The following is a 17898-nucleotide window of genomic DNA, read 5'->3' on the forward strand; positions in this document are numbered from 1 at the left end:
AAAGTAATGGGCAGTGATTAGAGAAAGATTGTGAAAAATAATTGTTTGGAAGAATATCATATACGTATTGAATGTGTGCCAAAGTCATGCTTTTATAGACTCTTCATGTCTGGTCAAAGAAACCATTGGAAAAGTAATGACTTTTGAGAAAACCATTTTAAGAGTTATAACTCTTAACTTTTTCTTCAAAATTGTTCACTGGTAATCGATTACCACAAAGGTGTAATCGATTACACAATTCATTTTATGAAAAGTTGTGACTCTTCACAATTGGATTTGAATTCCAACGTTCAGATTCACTTGTAATCGATTACTAATATAGTGTTATTGATTACACTATTTGAAAATCATTTTGGAACGTTGTAAACCATTTGAAAATATTTTGAAAATCAAACTGGTAACTGGTAATCGATTACTGATAAGTGGTAATCGATTACCAGAGAGTAATTACTTTGGTAACTTAGAAAATTTGAGAAAATTCTTTTCTAAAACAAAACTGTGCTATTTGGTTTTTGAAAAAATCTTTTAATACTTATCCTATATGAAGTCTTGACTTGTTGCTTCTTGATTTCTTCTCTTGATTCTTGAATCTTGGATTGGATTCTTGATGCTTGATCTTGAAGTCTTGAATCAATCTTGAATCAATTACTTGGGCTTTTGGCATCATCAAAATTGCTTGGTTCATCATCATGAAGCTTGCTTCTACAAGTCCAACAAGAGGAATCTGAGGATGATGCTTGATCAGGATTAGGCTAGACTATCATGAGGAATCGAGGTTTAGCATTTCAGGAGACACCATAGAACACATGAGCATTGTTAAGTAGAGAATATCCTTTTAACATCAGGCACCTAATAGGAAGACCAATTTGTTGTCTACTTGTCTTTACACATCATTACTCACGTGATTTTCCTTTTAATAGTTAGTTTACATACCTGTGCATAGTTGACACATCTCTTTTCATACTAGACACCTATTCACTGAATATAGCTTTACCAAGTAACACAAGTTCCCCGAGAGTTCGATACTCGATTCTTACCATTTTATACTACTTGCACGATCTAGTGCACTTGTCGGGTTTAAACAAGTTTTTGGCGCCGTTTTTGGGGAACTTCTTTCTATTTGGAAAGTTAGTTCAATCCTAGGTGTCTATTCATTATTCTTTGATAAACTGTGAATATTTACTTTCTATTCATATTTGTTTTCCTCTTGAACTGGATAACCATTGTTGTTGTTAGTGTTTTATATGCATAGATCTCCCATAGGCAATTTAGTTCCTTTGGACTTGGAGATTGAAGCTACATTGAGAAGGAACAGAGCCGAGAGAAGAAGAAAATTACTACAAGATAGGACAATAGTGTCCATTCTTGAGGAAGAAACTCATTTTTCTAATTCTTCATCATCCGACTCACCATCATCAAGGGAATCCGCGAGTTATTTACCAGAAGTCGTTTCCATGGCTGATGAGCACCAGCAAAGAGTTACCCTTGAGGACTATTCAAGCAGTTTAGTGCCGTCATTCTTTACCAACATTGCATGTCCTGAAGTGCAAGCTCACAACATAAACTACCCTCATTCTTTGATTCATTTAATACAGGGGAACTTATTCCAAGGATTACCAAATGAGGACCCCTATGCACATTTGGCGACATTCATTGAAATCTATAACACTGTAAAGATTGCAGGCATGCCAGATGAAGCCATTAGACTCAATCTATTTTCATTTTCCTTGGCAGGAGAAGCCAAGAGGTGGCTCCACTCATTTAAGGTTAATAGTCTGAAAACCTGGGAAAAAGTTGTTGAAAAGTTTCTAAAAACATATTTCCCTGAATCAAAGACTGCGGAAGGGAAAGCTGAAATCTCTTCATTTCATCAATTCCCTAACGAGTCCTTGAGTGAAGCGTGGGAGAGGTTTAGAGGTTTATTGAGAAAGACTCCCACCCATGGGTTCTCTAAGCCAATTCAATTGAATATATTTATAGATGGGCTGAGACCACTAACGTGTCATTATTTTCTCCTATTTCTTAACCCTTTTTGTCACCATTTTAATTATTGATTAGTCTTAATTGTCAAATTAATTATGCAGTTTTATCATTTGGACCTACTTGACTAATTTTGTGTTTTTAATTTAATTTTAGGAGAATTATAAGCAATTGGGCTTGAATCCGGAATTGGGCTTGGACTTGAAGAGAGCAGACAATTTTATTTTATCAAGTCTTATCTTATCCAGATTTTATTTCATCTAGATTTTGTTTCATCCAGATTTTATTCCATTCAATCTTATCTTATCTTGTACAGATTTTATTTTATTTATGGGCTTGGACTTAAAACAGATTTGTAAGCTTTGGGGCTGAGGACCTATATAACAGCACCAGGGTTTTAGTTTAGAGAGTTTTTTTGGGAGAGGAGAATAATTCTAGGGTTTTAGAATTCCAATTTTTACTGTTAATGCACACTGTTCATGTAGAATAAAATTCGTTTTCTGCAATTTCTTTTATGCTTCAATCTACAATTTCGTTTTCTACTGATTAATGGAAGGCTAAGTCTCCAGCGTTGTTTTCTCTTAAGGATCAAGCACATCTCTCATTGAGGTTTTGTTATTACTATTGAATTCTGATAAGTTTTTCCTCTTCACCAATTACTCTGTATTTGTTGCTATTAATCCATGCATGCTTAGTGCTTGATTAATTGTCTCTGCGCTTAATTTACATTCATGCTTAATGATCAATTTAGTTCATGATTAATTGGTGTATGTGTTGCTTAATCACATAATGACAACCTTATGTTAATTTTCTCTTAGTAATTTAATTTAGGGTTGGATTAAATGGTTGAACTAATTAAGGATAAATTCTCGTAACCTAGGATAAGAGACTTGCTTGTGAATCAAGGGGAAATAACGTGTTTTAATTCTGTCACTTTCTAATTCAAATTTGCTTGCTGTTTAATTTACAAAAAAAAACAACCCCCCCCAATTCGTTACTGTTTTATTACTATCTGTTATGAACGTTTGGTTGACCATTGCTCATTGGGAGACAACCTAGGATCACTTCCTAGATACTGTATTTTTAATGTTTATTTGATTCGGGTACGGCTTCGATCAAATTTGGTGCCGTTGCCGGGGAGCAGTAGGCCAAAGGTTCATAATAGTGTTTAGTTTTTTTGTGTGTAGCTCTGTCGTTTAGGTTGTGAGTGTGTGTTGTTTTGTTTTGAGTAGCTTTCTATTTTGCATTTCAGTCGTGTTCCCTGTTTAGCGACTGTGTTAGCGACTGTTTCAGTTTTGTGTTTTGTTGTGAACAATGATTAGCGACTAATTTTGAAATTTAATTGGCGATTTTTGTTTTGATAGTTAGAGTTGTTATTTTTTCTGATTTTTTGTGTGGTAGTTTCTTTTGGTCCATATTTTGTGTGAAATATATCAGGAGCACTTGGTGTGGCTGAATTTGAGAGAGACAAAAAATTTGGGAACTTGTTTTTAGCAAAACTTAAAACGGTCATAACTTTTGTTCCGGGTATCAGAATGACTATTATTATATATGCATTTGGGGTAGAAGAAAATTTCCCATGCCTTGAAAATTGACCAGAGGTGCATTGCCGTTTTAAACTTGAAAAATCAACCGTTTACTAAGTTTTTTTTTTTATTTTTCAAGTATTTTTGTCTTATTTTTCTAAACTTTGCTTAGGTAGTTTTCATAGTTAGACTTTGAATTTTTGTTTGAAATTTTTTGTGATATCTTTTCATGATTTTAGGGTGTTGCTCACAAAATTTCAGCTTATTTGGATATCGTTTAAGTATAGCTGTAGTTTTACCACCTTGTTAGGTGCTTGTTGAGAGATACATGATTTGCTACATATAGTGCATGACTAGGGGTAATCTAGGTGATTTACAATCCTTTGATCCTGAAATAGATAGAACCTTTTATAGATTAGTTAGGCATAGTGTTCATCCTGGTCATTCTGGGCATTTTGAGCATTTTTTAGTATTTTGAGCATTCTGAGTATTCTGTTGCTGGTAATTCTGAATATTCTGATTTTGAGCATTCGACTACTAATTTTCATACTGAGAACATGGTTCAACCTCCACCTCGTGAGAGGACTCTTAGGGAGATGGCTGCACCTGATTTCACTTATAAAAGCTTGTGCATTCAATATCCTGATGAGGGTGTTCCATATGTTCTCAAGACTGGACTAATACATTTGCTGCCCAAGTTTCATGGTCTTGCAGGTGAAGATCCTCATAAGCATCTTAAGGAGTTTCATATTGTTTGTTCCACCATGAAGCCCCCTAATGTCCAGGAAGATCATATCTTTCTAAAGGCTTTTCCTCATTCTCTAGAGGGAGTGGCAAAAGATTGGCTATACTACCTTGCTCTCATGTCCATTTTCAACTGGGATGACCTTAAGAGGGTGTTCTTGGAGAAATTCTTTCCTACATCTAGGACCACTGCCATCAGAAAAGACATTTTAGGCATCAGACAACTTAATGGAGAGAGCTTGTATGAGTACTGGGAAAGATTCAAGAAATTGGGTGCAAGCTGTCCTCACCACCAGATTTCTGAGCAACTTCTTCTACAATATTTCTATGAGGGACTTAGCAACATGGAGATGAGTATGATTGATGCTGCCAATGGTGGAGCTCTTAGTGATATGACCCCTGCTGAGGCTAGGAATTTGATTGAGAAGATGGCTTCCAACTCCCAACAATTCAGTGCAAGAAATGATGCTATTGTACTTAGAGGAGTCCATGAGGTGGCCACGGATTCATCTTCATTTGCTGAAAATAAAAAGCTTGAGGGAAAGCTTGATGCCTTGGTCAACCTAGTAACTCAGCTTGCCATGAATTAGAAATCTGCACCTGTTGCAAGAGTCTGTGGTTTATGTTCTTCTGCAGATTACCATACAGATCTATGTCCTTCTTTGCAACAATCTGGAGTCAATGAGCAACCTGAAGCTTATGCTGCAAACATTTATAATAGACCCCCTCAGCAGCAAAACCAACAACAACAGAATAATTATGACCTTTCAAGCAATAGATACAATCCAGGTTGGAGGAATCATCCAAATCTGATATGGGCAAGTCCTCCACAACAACAACAACATGTCCCTCCTTTCCAGAATGATGCTGGTCCAAACAAGCCATATGTTCCTCCTCCAGTGTAGCAACAGCAACAGCAACAACAAAGACAACAAGCAACTGAGGCCCCTTCTCAACCTTCCTTAGAAGAGTTAGTGAGGCAAATGACCATCTAGAATATGCAATTTCAGCAAGAGACGAGGCTCCATTCAGAGTTTGACAAATCAGATGGGGCAGATGGCTACTCAGTTGAACCAAGCTTAGTCCCAAAATTTTGACAAATTGCCTTCACAGACTGTGCAGAATCCGAAAAATGTGAGTGCCATCACCTTGAGGTCTGGCAAGCAAATTGAAGTGCCTCCACCAGTAGCAGCACCTGCACCTGCACCTGAACCTGTCAAGCCTCATTCTACACCTGAAAAAGAAGATGAGATAGTTGCACAAAAGAGGAAGCTTCCTGATTAGGGAGCAAACAAAAATTTTCATGCAGGTGGACCTTCTTCTAGTAGCTCTAACTTGCAGCAGCCTCCTATCCCTCTTCCATTCCCACCTAGAGCAATTCCAAGCAAAAAAATGGAAGAAGTGGAAAAGGAGATCTTGGAGACCTTCAGGAAAGTAGAGGTGAACATACCTCTGCTAGATGCCATCAAGCAGATTCCAAGTTTCTAAAGGAGCTATGCACCCACAAAAGGAAGCTCAAAGGCAATGAAAGGATTAGCATGGGCAGAAATGTGTCATCATTGATAGGTAAATCTGTTCCTCACATTCCTGAGAAATGTAAGGACCCAGGTACTTTCTATATACCTTGCATTATTGGGAACAATAAATTTGAGAATGCCATGCTAGATCTAGGAGCATCAGTTAGTGTCATGCCTCTGTCCATTTTCAATTCTTTATCTCTTGGACCTTTGCAATCTACAGATGTGGTGATTCATTTGGCAAATAGAAGTGTTGCTTACCCCCAGGTCTCATAGAGGATGTGCTGGTTCGGGTTAGTGAACTTATTTTTCCTATTGATTTTTATGTTCTTAATATGGAAGAGGGATTTTCCCATGGTTCAGTTGCAATTATTTTAGGCAGGCCATTTATGAAAACAGCCCGAACCAAGATAGATGTTTATGCTGGCACATTGTATATGGAATTTGGTGATATTGTTGTTCACTTTAACATTCTTGATGCCATGAAACATCCATCTGAGGATCATTCTGTTTTTCGTGCTGAGATAATTGATCAGATTGTTGATGATTATATGTTTGATTTTGATTATGTTCTTCATGGTAGGAAACATCCATTTTTATCTGATTTGCATACTTGTCATTCCTTATGCATTGAATCTGAATCTGAGTTTGAATTTGATCTTGTATCTGATTTTTATGCTGAGAATGAATTTGAATTTGAGTCTGGTTCTGATGTTCTGGGTGTTGTACCTCTTGATGTTGATTTTTTAGAGTTAGAATGCACTAACCATGTTGCAGGAAGTTCATATACTTCTGACTTGCTTTATGAGGTACAGGCTGAGGAACCTTCTTCTTCTCCTACCCTAGTTCCTCCTACTGTTCAGCCACCACCCACACCAGAGTTGAAGCCCTTACCAGCAACCCTCAAATATGCTTACTTGGAGGACAAGGAAAAATTTCTAGTGATCATCTCTGCCTCCCTTGCTGCTGAGCAAGAGGAGAAGTTGTTGCTAGTTCTCAAGAAGCACAAGAAAGCCATTGGATGGACTTTAGTAGACATTCCTGGTATTAGCCCATCTACCTACATGCATAGGATACTTTTAGAGGATGGAGCTAAGCCAATGAGGCAGCCACAGCGGCGACTCAACCCCGTCATTCTAGATGTGGTGAAAAAGGAAGTGACCAAGCTCTTACAAGCTAGTGGGTGAGTCCAGCCCAAGTGGTTCCTAAGAAGACAGGCCTCACAGTGATCAAGAATGAGAGGGATGAGCTTATCCCCACAAGAGTGCAGAACAGCTGGCGAGTCTGCATTGATTACAAGAGGTTGAACCAGGTAACTAGAAAAGATCATTTTCCCCTGCCATTCATTGATCAAATGCTTGAGCGCTTGGCAGGTAAGTTTTATTACTATTTTCTTGATGGTTTTTGTGGATATTTACAAATTCATATTGCTCTTGAGGATCAAGAAAAAACCATATTCACTTGTCCTTTTGGCACTTATGCCTATAGAGGATGCCCTTTGGCCTATGCAACGCCCCTGGTACCTTCCAGTGGTGTATGCTTAGCATTTTCAGTGATTTTTTAGAGAGTTACATAGAGGTGTTTAGGGATGATTTTACTGTTTATGAATCCTCTTTTGATGCATGTTTGGATAGTCTGGATAGAGTTCTTAATAGATGCATTGAAACTAACCTTGTGCTGAATTTTGAAAAATGTCACTTCATGGTAGAACAAGGTATAGTTTTAGGGCATATCATTTCCAGTAGGGGCATAGAGGTAGACCCTGCAAAAATAGATGTTATTTCACAATTGCCTTACCCCTCTTGCATGCGAGAGGTTCGTTCTTTTCTTGGTCATGTAGGGTTTTATAGGCGCTTTATCAAGGATTTTAGCAAAGTGGCCCTTCCACTATCCAATCTGCTGCAAAAGGAGGTGGACTTTGATTTTGATGACCGATGCAAAGAGGCTTTTGATTGCCTCAAGCGTGCGGTGACTACCACCCCTATCATTCAGGCACCTGATTGGACAGCCCCATTTGAGCTAATGTGCGATGCATCCAATTGCGCATTGGGGACCGTCCTTGCTTAAAAGATTGATAAACTGTCTCGGGTGATCTACTACGCTTCCAGAACTTTGGATGCTGCTCAAGCAAATTACACTAGCACAGAGAAGGAGCTATTAGCGATAGTTTTTGCTCTTGAGAAATTTCGTTCATATTTACTTGGTACTCGTGTTATTGTTTATACTGGCCATACAGCTTTGAAGTACCTGTTGAAGAAGGCTGAATCAAATCCTAGATTGATCAGGTCGATGCTTTGGCTCCAAGAGTTTGATTTGGAGATCCGTGATCGGAGCGGTGCACAGAACCTCATGGATGACCATCTGAGTAGGATTGAGCGCGTGTATGAGGACTCACCCATTCAGGATGATTTTCCGGATGACCATTTGTACATTCTGTATAGTATTTCTGATTCCTTCCCCACTCCCTGGTTTGCTAATATTATGAATTATTTGGTTGCTTCTGTTTTTCCTCCCTTAGCATCTAAAGCTCAAAATGATAAAATTAAGAGTGATGCTAAGCATTATATTTGGGATGACCCCTATTTGTGGAAGTTATGCAGTGACCAGGTTATTAGGAGATGCATTCCAAACCATGACATTGACTCAGTCCTGCAATTTTGTCATTCTTCCGCACCAGGTGGCCATCTTGGCATACAGAGGACAGCTCGCAAGGTGCTTGATTGTGGTTTCTATCGGCCCACCATCTTCAAGGATGCGTGGAGAATTTGTAGCACTTGTGAGCCTTTTCAGAGAGCAGGTGACTCACTTTCATGGAGACAAAAAATGCCTCAACAACCCATGTTATTCTGTGAGGTGTTTGATGTCTGGGGTATAGATTTTATGGGGCCTTTCCCTGTCTCTTTTGGTTTTGTTTATATTCTCTTTGCTGTTGATTATGTTTCAAAATGGGTGGAAGCCAAACCCACCAAAACTAACAATGCTAAGGTTGTTATGGATTTTGTTATATCTAATCTGTTTTGCAGGTTTGGAGTCCCTAGAGCCATCGTTAGTGATCAAGGTACCCATTTTTGTAACAGATCCATGTATGCCTTGCTCAAAAATTATGGGGTCGTGCACAAAATTTCCACACCTTACCACCCCTAAACTAATGGGCAGGCTGAGATTTCAAACAGGGAGATAAAAAGGATCTTGGAGAAGATTGTGCAGCCGAACAGAAAAGATTGGAGCACCAGGCTGGATGATGCTCTTTGGGCGCATAGGACTGCCTACAAAGCACCCATAGGAATGTCTCCTTATCGGGTTGTCTTTGGCAAGGCATGTCATCTTCCTGTAGAGATAGAGCATAGAGTCTACTGGGCTGTAAAGACCTGTAACTTCTCTATTGATCAGGCTAGAAAGGAAAGGAAGTTGCAACTAAGTGAGCTAGATGAGATCCGTTTAGAAGCCTATGAGAATTCCAAATTCTACAAGGAGAAGACCAAGAAGTTCCATGACAGCTTGATGGCTAAGAAGGACTTCGTGGTTGGGACAGAAAGTTTTATTGTATTTAACTCTAGGCTCGAACTCATGAGTGGTAAGTTGAGGTAAAAATGGATTGGTCATTTTTGTTGTGACTAATGTTTTTCCTTTATGGTACAGTTGAGATCAAAAGTGAATCCCACAGATAAGAGCTTCAAGGTCAATGGACACCAGCTGAAACCATTCCTCACAAATCCCTCCTTAGTGGATGCCGTGGTGGAGGAGACCTCCTTACTTCACCCTACTTCTCTTCCGCCATGACTTAGGGAGTTTTCTTTTCTTTTTTTTTTTCTGTCTCCTTCTTTACTTTTATTGCACTTGTCCAATTTTATTGATTGTTTTGATTGCTTTTGATCTTGTGATTGTGCTACATTGAGGACAATGTGTTGTTTAAGTGTGGGGGGGGGGGGAGATTGTTCTTTAATTTTGTTGATTTTGTTGGGTTTTCTAGTTTAATTTTTTTAGGTTTTCTAGGTTAATTTTGTTATTTTGGTTTTATGTTTTATGTACAACATTGCATGTTTCTCTTTGAATTATAGTTTATGTACAGGTAATGGGTAATTGTTTTTGAAATAGGAGTTTCTTGGCATTTTGTGAATTGAAATCCTTGTTTTTCTCTGCATGTCAAGTTAGTTTTGAAAGTTCAAATTGGAAGTGATAGATTTACCCTTGGTGAGAATTTGAGCCATCATCATCTATTTTATTCGGTGTGTTTTGCCCCATTGATTGCTTGCACAATAGCCTTGGCTTGACTCTTGTTGATACTTCTTGCTTCACATGCATGTTGGGAAATGATTTAGGCATTTTGTTCTTATAATCCTCTAGCCAAATGAGCCTACCTTGAATTAATTCCCTTGATAGCCCCTTTGAGCCTATGTTCCCCTTTCCTTGTTTTGAAGCTCATTACAAGCCTTAAGTGAAAAACCATGATCTCACCCTACCCTTAAGGAATTTTGGAGCTTTGGAATTGTTTTGGGAATAAGTGTGGGGGGGTATGTTTCATTGGATGATATGTTTTTGTTGGCCATGCTTGATGATGTATTTTGGCCATGCTTGATGTATATACATATATTTCCTAATTGTTGATTTATTTTTCAATTGCTTTTCAATTGCTACTGTTCACGTTAAAAAAACGAAGAAGAAAAAACAAAAAAAAAACAAAAAAACAAAAAAAGAATGAAGTTGAATACATGAGGTCTTGGTTTGAGACTTGGATTGGTTTCAGGACTTGGTTGACTTTGTTTTGGGTTTACTTTTTATGCTTAATTTTTAATTTTGGTTTTGGGGTTTACTACTTTTTCTTAGTTCTCACTTATTCCCCATTGCTCCTCTATTCCTTTGGGTTTTAGCTACTTATCCCATACTTTCCTTTACCTTGTCCTTGGCCCGATTACAACCTTAAAAGACTTTTTAATCCTCATATGCATATGTTTGTGATGTGGTTGTCAATTTTAGAGTCTTGCCAAGTCTATGTGGTGTTTGTTTTCATGGGTGCTCTGAGAGTAAATAGTAGCCTAGACACTTGAGAGATAGAGTGCATATCTTATGAGGCTTTATCACTTTTCATTCTTGAGCTGATTGACTATCTTACCATGTTTGAGATGCTTGGATGATTTTCATGGCTGCCTTGATTCTTTAACTCTTTATGTGTTGGATGTTGCCCATTCCTTTCATTCCTCGAGATTCATTAAGAAATATGTAATTGTTTTTGTGTTTGTTTGTTTCTCTTTAATGTCTTTAAATTTTTTCCTTGATTTGCTTTTTGATTTTGCCCAGGAGTGCAAAAGGCTAAGTGTGGGGGGATTTGATGTGTCATTATTTTCTCCTATTTCTTAACCCTTTTTGTCACCATTTTAATTATTGATTAGCCTTAATTGTCAAATTAATTATGCAGTTTTATCATTTGGGCCTACTTGACTAATTTTGTGTTTTTAATTAAATTTAAGGAGAATTATAAGCAATTGGGCTTGAATCCAGAATTGGGCTTGGACTTGAAGAGAGCAGACAATTTTATTTTATCAAATCTTATCTGATCCAAATTTTATTTCATCTAGATTTTGTTTCGTCCAGATTTTATTCCATCCAATCTTATCTTATCTTGTACAGATTTTATTCCATTCAATCTTATCTTATCTTGTCCGTATTTTATTTTATTTATGGGCTTAGACTTAAAACAGATTTGTAAGCTTTGGGGCTGAGGACCCATATAACAGCACCAGGGTTTAAATTTAGAGAGTTTTTTTGAGAGAGGAGAATAATTTTAGGGTTTTAGAATTCCAGTTTTTACTGTTCATGCGCACTGTTCACGTAGAATAAAATTCATTTTCTGCAATTTCGTTTCTGCTTCAATCTACAATTTCGTTTTCTACTGATTAATGGAAGGCTAAGTCTCTAGTGTTGTTTTCTCTTGAGGATCAAGCACAACTCACTTTGAGGTTTTGTTATTACTATTGAATTCTGATCAGTTTTTCTTCTTCACCAATTACTCTGTATTTGTTGCTATTAATCCATGCATGCTTAGTACTTGATTAATTGTCTCTGCCCTTAATTTACGTTCATGCTTAATGATCAGTTTCGTTCATGATTAATTGGTGTATGTGTTGCTTAATCACATAATGACAGCCTTATCTTAATTTTCACTTAGTAATTTAATTTAGGGTTGGATTAAGTGGTTGAACTAATTAAGGATAAATTCTCAAAACCTAGGATAAGAGACTTGCTTGTGAATCAAGGGGAAATAACATGTTTTAATTCTGTCACTTTCTAATTCAAATTTGTTTGCTGTTTAATTTACAAAAACAAACAACCCTCCCCCAATTCGTTACTATTTTATTACTATTTGTTATGAACGTTTGGTTGACCATTGCTCGTTGGGAGACGACCTAGGATCACTTCCTAGATACTGCATTTTTAATGTTTATTTGATTCGGGTACGGCCTCGATCAAATTTGGCGTCGTTGCCAGGGAGCAGTGGGCCAAAGGTTCATAATAGTGTTTAGTTTTTTTGTGTGTAGCTTTGTCGTTTAGGTTGTGAGTGTGTGTTGTTTTGTTTTGAGTAGTGTTCTGTTTTGCATTTCAGTCGTGTTCCCTATTGTCATACCCAAATTTCGTCCGGGGACAATTGCTTGATGGCATGCAACCTTTGATTGACCGCTTCGAGGTACTTGGCACCCTTTGTTGCACAATATGTGAAGTCCCGAGACGTGCCGGAAATCAAAAGGAAGTATTGTTACACAATTCGTGAGTTTCCGTAACTCTTCGAAAGCTAAAAAAGGAGTAATTATATGATCCGTAAGGTTCCATAACCTTACGAAAAGAAAACAAGTATCGTTACGAAATTCGTAAAGTTTCGTAACGTTACGGAAAAACAATCACCAAAAAAAGCAAAGGGGGTGTATTTAGTAAAATGGGGGTGCAAATAGTAATTTTCGAATCTGGGCCCTTCTAGAGGTTTATGGCCAATTTCTTGCTTAAGGTGGAAGCAACCGAGCTCGCCTGGGCGAGCTAGGTGGCAACCGCCTCCCCTATTTTGTTAAAAAATGGGCTTCTGGGACACTCGTAAAATTCCCACAACCCTAAATAAGCATATTTCACTTAATATGGGTGAGAAGGAAGATAAAAAAGAAGAAAATCAAGTCCTATAGGCTTCCATAACTTTTCCGTAAATTACGAAAGAAGGGGGAAGAACTTATCAAAAATGGGAGGTGCAAATAGCAATTTTGAAATTGGGCCTTCAGGGTATTTTCGAAGTTGGATTGCTTCTGGAGGAAGCAACCCAGGTCGCCTGGGCCAGTTGGGCGGCAACCTCCTCCCCCTTTTTCCTATAAATAGGTTGAAGGGGGCTGTTCTAAGGGTCCCGGATCCCCTTGGTGATGTATTTCAGCTGTTTTAGGTGAAAAAAATTGTTTCCGTGAAAAAAATCCAAGCCGAGGTGCTTCCGTAACGCTTCCGAGATGTTTCCGTAAGCAAATCCGTGAAGGTTTTCCTCTGTTATTCACTGTTCTTCATCCGTTCTTCGTTCTTCAACGGGTAAGTTTCCAAATCCGAGACTTTTAATTCATTTCTTGTTTCTTGGCTTTCATTTTTATTTCGTTCAATTTCGGTTTCTTTTCTTTCGTTTTTTACAAGCTTTAACCGATCGTTTAAGCCATTTTCTCGCCTAATCAAAAAATAAAATAAATTTCCACCGATCATTTGATTTATAATATCCGTTAATTTCTGTTAAAATGAAATCCGACCGTTCGGTCGTGCCGTAACCACGTTGGAAATCAGAAAAGAGGTAAAATAATAATATAATAATCAAAAAATACCTTTTAGTAAAATAAAGCGGAAAAATCAATCGGACATTTCTCTTTGGATTTCTCTTTCTTAATTGAATTGACTAATAACTAAAGTGAAACTAAGGCTAAAATCAACCCGCAAAGTCAAGCTCGTCCACAAAAAAATCACTAAAAAAAAAGATTTGAAAAGTTCAATATCTCAGTTTTTCTTACCAAGTAAATGGATCATTTTTAAGGTCCAACGCCTTAAAATGATCACCTTCCAAGTAAAAAAAATCGCTTGATTCACCCTTAAAGAAGAACTACGTAGGTCTGATTTCCTCTTCGATGGAGGGTACGTAGGAGCAAGAGCCCCGCTTTTGTCGACCTCAAAAATAAAAAAGGAAATAAAAGTTAGGGTAACACAATTTCACACAATTCTAAAAATAAGGCTGTTGTCCTTTGAGGCAAACGTGAGAGGTGCTAATACCTTCCTCAAACATAAATACAACTCCCGAACTTGGAATATTCTTTTTGACCGGTTTCCTTCGGTTTTTCCGATGTTTTCCACAAATAAACGTTGGTGGCAACTCCGCACATTTTCCTCCTTTGGAAAATGCACCCGTGAGCCTCGCCTCACTCACCCGCAAAAGAGCATGTTGCGACAGTTGGCGACTCCACTGGGGACTTTTTTTGTGAGTTAGGCCTATTTTAGGGAATTGTGGAATTGTGAAACTTCGTGTGTGAATTTTGTTGAACTGTGTAAATATAATAACTGCTATCTTTTCCGCATTTTTACATTGCATTCTAAGCACCCACGGGTTTGAGTAAAAAAGGGGCCCTATACCCGGGTTCATGGGAATTTAAGGAGTGGAGGTGAATCTATGGTCATGCTAGGTCTCCGACTTGCTTGATAATAGTGAAACCTCGTCTAGAGCTTTCTCTCTTTATAATGCGTTGTCGCTGGTATTCCATACCGCCGCAATATTATTATCTTGAGTGATGATACCTCTAGAAAACAACCATGTGAGATATGGATCGTTGGGAGTAGTTATTAGAGACCCCTAGATATTATCCTATAGGTCCCTAAAATAGGGGCACAAAGCGAACACGCTGCGTGCCTTTTAAACACTGTCATGCATATAACCTAAATGTCATGTACGCCTTTGTTGTATGATTATTTGAGGATATTGTCATGCTGTGTAAATCCCCCTGTTGCGCTTTTGCGCATCTGGATCATGCCGTCACACATGCGTTGTATGTGGGTCTCGTCTTTTGTTGTGGGAAGTCGGAAGATCCATATCGTCTTCTTAACTGCACACATGGGGCACTGCGCCCCCAAATGTGCAAGTAAGGAGAGATGATTTTCCGGGCTCTCATGTCCGTAAATGCATTCATATCATGCATCGCATAAACATCTCTTCAGCATCATAATGAACATATCGTTCCTGCATTTGTCTGTTATCACATTCCAGCCTCACATTTTGCATGAGTCATTGCATCATCATGCATATGCATTCAACATACTTTTTGTTCTACATGTTTGCTCATACATGATCCTTGTGTTTTCCTCTACAAAACAAAAAAAAGAAAAAAAGGGAAGCATGAAAATTCATGATGCATTCTTAGTTGCATGTGTTAGGTACCATGAGCCAACCATGTTGGGATCATAAACCCATTTCTAAAATAAATAAAAAAACACAAACAACAAAACAAAATGATTGAGCATGGTACCTAATGGGTGGTTAACTAAGAAAGGATGTCTCTTCGGGCATCTCAATCTCATAATTACATTTTCCATGCATAGCATGCGTATTCCCGAGTCTTTCATCCCTATGAAATGTTGTTGAAGTATTGGCGATCAAAATTGCCATTCCCTGGGTTATGGGGTTGAACCAAGCTCGTGCTTTTACGAAAAGGTTCATCGAGTCAAGTTGAAGTAAGGAAGTAACCATCTTGCAAAATTGGGGCAAAAGATGGATCGTGTTACATCATTGCTTCGTCTACTGCCAAACACGTTTAGGATTGTTGATATCCTTGTTACTTCCAGCTTCACCTTGACAAAGATGTCATGGACCATGTTGAAAATCTAAATCGATTCAACCCCATGTCCTGCGTAAAAATTCGCAATACTACAACTATGCATCATTCACATACATCCATGCTTTTCATTGGTTGCATTGCTCATTACATTCTTTCCTTGAAAAATAAAATAAAATAAAATGAACTTAATCATTGTTATAAAAAAAAAAACATGCTTTACGGTGCCCTCACCGAACCTGTGCTAGAGCTAGAGTAATGGGTGAAGTAGAGGAGGTACAAGAGAAGATGAAGGCCGACATGGAGGCCATGTAAGAGCAAATGGCCACAATGATGGAGGCCATGATGATCATGAAGAAGATAATGGAAGCCAGTGCGGTTGCAGTTGCGCTACCAGCACTGTTGCTAAGGTGAACCCGATGCCCCCATTTGGCCTCAACCAAATGAATCATCCAACCTCAGCTATGGTAGGCAAAGATTTGGGAAGTACGGGCGGCCCCCATGATGTGCAAATTCAAAACGAGCATGCCTTCCCGCCATATGGCTTGCCTCTCAACTATACACCACCCAATGTGGCGTACACTCCCAATAAGAATGTCAATAACTCCACTCCTATACCCATTGAGAGCCAACAACCCCAAACTGATCATGCACATGTCTCTTAAACCGTGGGGGAGACACATGAAATTCCCCACCACAATCTAGCCGACTTCGAGCCTCGCCTCGGATATGCCACTGAAGGGCAAGCAGTTAGTGGTATACCCCTACAAAACCCTTTGGAGGGCCTTCAGTATCATCCCCAGCTACACCTCTTGCATTCCACAACAAGTAAAAACCCTCATGCTATGGCAGAAATGGGAAAGTTGGATCATCTAGAGGAAAGGCTCAGGGCCATTGAAGGAGGTGAAGATTATGCCTTTGCTAACCTAGAAGAGTTGTTCCTAGTACCCAATATCATCACCCCTCCCAAGTTCAAGGTGCTGGACTTTGACAATTACAAGGGGACTACTTGCCCTAAGAACCATCTAAAGATGTATTATCGGAAGATGGGGGCATACGCAAAAGATGAGGAATTGCTGATACATTCCTTCCAAGAAAGTCTTACTGGGATAACTGTTACCTGGTACACTAACTTGGAACCTTCCCGAGTCCATTCTTGGAAGGACCTAGTGGTTGCCTTCGTTAGGCAGTGTCAGTATAATGTCTTCGGATAGGATGCAACTACAGAACATGTGCAAAAAGGGGGCACGAATCTTTCAAAAGAATACGCCCAAAGGTGGAGAGACCTGGCAGCCCAAGTGTTTCCCTTAATGACGAAGAAAGAAATAATAACAATGATAGTAGACATATTACTAGTGTTCTATTATGGAAAATGGTGGGTTACACTCCTTCAAGCTTTGCGGATTTGGTCTTCGCTGGCGAAATGATCGAAGTGGGTCTAAAAAGAGGCAAATCTAATCATCATACTTTGATAAATGCAAAAAAACTGGGGCAAATTAAGAGGGTGAGAATGAGGGAGAAACCCATGCTGTGACTCACATTCCTATACAACCAAATTTCCCACCAACCCAACAATGTCATTACTCAGCCAATATCGAACCTTCTCATTCCCCACCACCCAATTATCCACAAAGGCCATCCCTAAATCAACCACAAAGTCTGTCTACCACACAACCAATGCTAAACACCACCTTTAGCACGAACCAAAACACCAACCAAAAAGGAATTTTGTAGCAAAAAGCCTGTAGGATTCACCCCAAATTCCGGTGTCATATGCTAAACTTGCTCTTGTATCTACTTGATAATTCAATTGTAGCCATAACCCCAGCCAAGGTTCATCAACCTCCATTTCTCCGAGAATACGACTCGAACGCAACGTGTGCTTGTCATGGAGAAGCCCCGGGGCGTTCCATTGAGCATTGTAAGGCCCTGAAGCGTAAGGTGCAAGGTCTAATTGATGCGGGCTGGCTGAAATTTGAGGAGAATCGCGTGTAAATCCTGACATTGACAAGAGATGCCACACATGGGGCAATTTTGAAAGCTGTTGTTAGATGTCTCTAATGACTCATCAGGATTTTCAAGTTTATACCATTATTGTAAACCACAGTTACAATGCTAAATAAAATGGATAAATTTGATATCTTTGTCCCTCATCCTCTCACAAACGCATCTTTGCTTATTCAACTTTCACTGGAATATGGGTGCAAGCCATTGGTCTTTTGCTCAAGCGACCTGTGCTCCTGAGTTTGGACTTCCAAGACCGTTCAATAAAAAATTACTCGACTTGCACGTTGGTGGGGGTGCCGTAAAACA

General features: G+C 38.8%; 1 non-coding gene and 1 pseudogene across 1 annotated transcript; one reads left to right on the plus strand and one right to left on the minus strand.

The window, feature by feature from the left end:
• Window positions 1-1454: 1454 nt before the first annotated feature.
• Window positions 1455-17898, plus strand: part of LOC106796170 (uncharacterized) — a 35764-nt pseudogene continuing 19320 nt past the window's right edge.
• On the minus strand, window positions 4442-4548 carry LOC112999650 (small nucleolar RNA R71). The gene has a single exon (XR_003264861.1). It is a non-coding gene; the product is annotated as a small nucleolar RNA R71 (small nucleolar RNA).

This window comes from Glycine max, chromosome 15, assembly GCF_000004515.6.
Source record: "Glycine max cultivar Williams 82 chromosome 15, Glycine_max_v4.0, whole genome shotgun sequence".
Classification (NCBI taxonomy): Eukaryota; Viridiplantae; Streptophyta; class Magnoliopsida; order Fabales; family Fabaceae; genus Glycine; species Glycine max.